The sequence below is a fragment of the Formica exsecta genome, unplaced genomic scaffold (genome assembly GCF_003651465.1).
Source record: "Formica exsecta isolate Colony F162 unplaced genomic scaffold, ASM365146v1 scaffold222, whole genome shotgun sequence".
In the NCBI taxonomy this organism is placed as follows: domain Eukaryota; kingdom Metazoa; phylum Arthropoda; class Insecta; order Hymenoptera; family Formicidae; genus Formica; species Formica exsecta.
In genome coordinates, this window is record NW_021849518.1 from 1088418 (window position 1) to 1092099 (window position 3682).

Sequence of the window (3682 nt, forward strand, 5' to 3'; positions counted from 1 at the left end):
TATATATAATGTAATATATATTATGTTGCTGCATATATATTTTGTTCGTCAAATCTTCAACGCGAAAAAAGAAATGATTTTATCGCTTCTAAGAAATTCTCAGATTCTAAAACAGACCTACACAGCAGAATAAGAAGATTAACTCAAGATATTCTCGTTAGTCTATCAAAGTATTTCGAAGAAATCGTATAAACATCTAGAATGACCGGTAATGTAGTTCATATAAAGCGTTGCGCGCTATACAAATCTCAATGTAGCCATAGTGCACACAATAGATGTAGCACAAAATATTTGTACTATACACATATATGGAAGTTGTTATGACTATTAGGATAAATTGTAATCAATAGTTTGCTTTTGTGGAGATACAAAAACAATATCCAAAAAGAAGATATTCAAAGAAAATTAATAATAACGAAAGAAAGAAATTATACAAGAAAAATCATAATTTTTTAAAATAAATTGTCTTTAGGAATCAAATTATTGTCTTGTGTTCATTAGTTGACAAAATTTAAATATTTAATTTGACATATAGTATTATCATATTATTAAGAATGGATCGACTGAGTCGGTCATCGCCGAAATGACCAGTTTCCATTAATAGGCTGATAGCCTTTTTCCAATATTTTCATCTCCCATCTACAGACATGAAGTCTCCGAATAAACCGCTACACATAACAGATGTTCCAGCAAATTTCAGTTTTTATATCCACTGTTTCGTGTATTTTTAGAAAACTACGCAATGCAATCATGCGAATATATTTTAGCATATATAAAAAGCTTACAAAGATTTATGTTTTTTCCTAGAATTTACCAAAACTTATTTTTTAATTTTATTTATTATAAACAAAGACAAAAAATATTTTTTTACACCTCACACAAAACAAAAATCGCATTTTATGATTCAGTATCCAATAATAAGTGTTATCGAAAATTATCTACGATCTACTTATCTAAAATCATTGCATACTTCTTTTGAAAATAAGTCATGCAGATTCGTCGTCATCACGTTTAAGTGAGCGTAGAAAATTGTTAGCCAATCCTTTAGTTAAACACTCGTATGTCTTAGATCTGTTTATAACTTAGTGGTATATTTCATGTATTACATATCATGTATATGTGCCCGACAAAAATTTAAAGAAAAAACTTACTTTCAACAGATATTCAATTATCGTACAAACATCGCTCGTAAAGATTTGCACGCTTATAGATTCTTACTACATCTTCGTTCTAGTTGTTACGCCAATATATTGTCCTTAAATCCAGATACACGTGTGGTTCTGCGTACTTTCTACTCTCGTACACGCTTCGTTGCCAAGATGGTTTCTTATTACGAATATACTCGTAATTATACTCTTACGTGCAATAATGTGTGCGGCTACTAACGGTAATAAAATGGGTAGTCTAAAGACACAATCTTGCGCTGTTCTTAAATATCTAACAAGCTCCCCTTTTGCTATGTATAAAACAATGTACAAAAAGATGAATTGTTATAATAAACCTTTGATATATTAAAAGAATTAAGATCAAAATTCTTGTTTCAGGATCTTTGATTTATTTAAGTTTAATATGCCTACTTTTTTATTTTATGTAATTTATGAGTCACATCAAAGCATTTGGAAAGTCATTTTGTCATCGAAGATGATTTCGTAACTTGCAGTCTTTTTTGAACAAAACTGTAGTTGAGAAGTTTCTTATACATATATGGAATTACTTATTCCATACAGTTATTCTGTAATACTTATATCATGTATATTAAAATTTGTGTCAAAATTTTTTTCGCATATTTCGTTGAGAGATCTCGTTTGTGAAGAGTTCACATCTCAGACAGTACAAAAGAAGGTCAAAAGACATCTTAAAAATATCTAAAGGACAATAAGACATCTTTAAATCATCTTTTAGACGTCTTTTAAAGACATGTGCTGTCTGGGATACTTGCCTCTCAAAGATAAACAATGCACGAACGACGGCAGATTTTTATACACACACGAAGTAGTGTACACGTAAGATGCAAGATAAGCAAACCATATACGCGAGAAAGAGAAAAAGAAAAGTACATCCAAACAAGAAAGGGGAAAAAGACAAAACGAGCAATAAATGACCGATAAGCTTCTGTATCATGGAAAGTATTGATTCAAGAGCATGATGCACATATGAGGCGTCGGATAAACGAATATTTTCTGTGAATCCGCCTGTGTCATGGTGCGTACACGTGCACATTCGCCCACGCGTACTTATGTGTATCAACTGCATGTCACGCGACGATCAGAAAGAAAGGGAATAGACTTTTTGCGAAGTTGCATGCATTATAAAATATCTGAAAAAGCACTATACACAAACGATATACATATATTATTTCCTTAGAAAACTTTTTAGTGAACATTTATAATTTATAGTTAATTAGCAATATTAAATTTGATTATTGAGCTATTGAGAATATCAAGGATTAAAATTTTGGAAAATAATTTCTTTAAATAATTCGTCAAAAAAAAATACGCGGCGAAAAAATTTAGAGAAATTATACAAATAAAAGATGGAAACTTAAATGAAAATTAAAAGACTGAGTAATATTAATAAAATTTTAATAATATTAAAAGATATGTATCTATCTTATAATAGAATTTCATGATTTGCGTTTGAAAGCATCATTCTTGGATAAATCTTATCTGCAGTCATAAAAAATTATCATTGACCTTAACTTGTATATAACTTATCGATAACTACATTGTATACATATATAATTTTTATTTTACAAAGAAATTTTGCTATAAAATTTATCTTTTACAATAAAAAATAACAAAAAATGTTAGAATAAATGTATAAAATTTGAAAATCAATAATTAGATAAAATATAGGTAGGGAGAAAAATTTATTAAAACTATATTTATTAAAACTATATTTATTAAAACAATATTCATTAAAACAATCTCAATCTTCATATACAGAAAAAAATTATCTATTTCTAATTTTTATTTCTGGTTTCAGTAAAACTTTCATGATAAAATAGAAATTATTTTATTATATTAATTATTTAATTAAAAAACTAGAATTTAATTATATCCTCTCGTATCAACTAATAAAACATCAATATTATTAAACAAACATGTACATAATTTATCTTAAATATAATTTATGTTCCATGTTTATATAATTAATATTTCTCAATTCTTTCAAAAATATTATATATCGCACAAAATTGAAAAAGTACTGTTCAAAAATTTTTGTAGTTTCGAAAACAGATCTGATTTGCAATTTATTAAAAATACAAGAATAGAGTAAATTATATGTTTTCGGTTTCGCTCCCGTTCTGTCTAAAACTTCCCCATTGTCCGAATAAGTCGCTCTCCCCTTCTTGTGAGCACGTATGATGTCATCGTATGTGGGGTCATTTATACATAAAGGGGCTACCAGCACTTAAGTATGCGTTTAAAAGGCGGAAACGTGATTATATAGGACCAACACACATGTACATAAGCGCAATAAACGTTTCTGCTTCATGATAATTAGAAAGAAAAAACTCGTTTCACGTCTAATCAATTTTCGCCTAAAAAATTTATTTTAGCTGCAAAATCTTAAATATAGTAAATTTTAAAAATATACGTATTTCAAAAATCAAAGTTTTTCAAATGTAAAATTTCTTAATAATAAAATATATCTCTAAAACTGTTATTATTTTATTTAA

General features: G+C 27.8%; 1 protein-coding gene across 1 annotated transcript in view; it reads right to left on the reverse strand.

Moving 5' to 3' along the window:
- Positions 1-3682, reverse strand: part of LOC115235450 (DENN domain-containing protein 5B-like) — a 24567-nt gene that overhangs the window by 17373 nt on the left and 3512 nt on the right. The gene's annotated exons all lie outside the window — the stretch shown is intronic.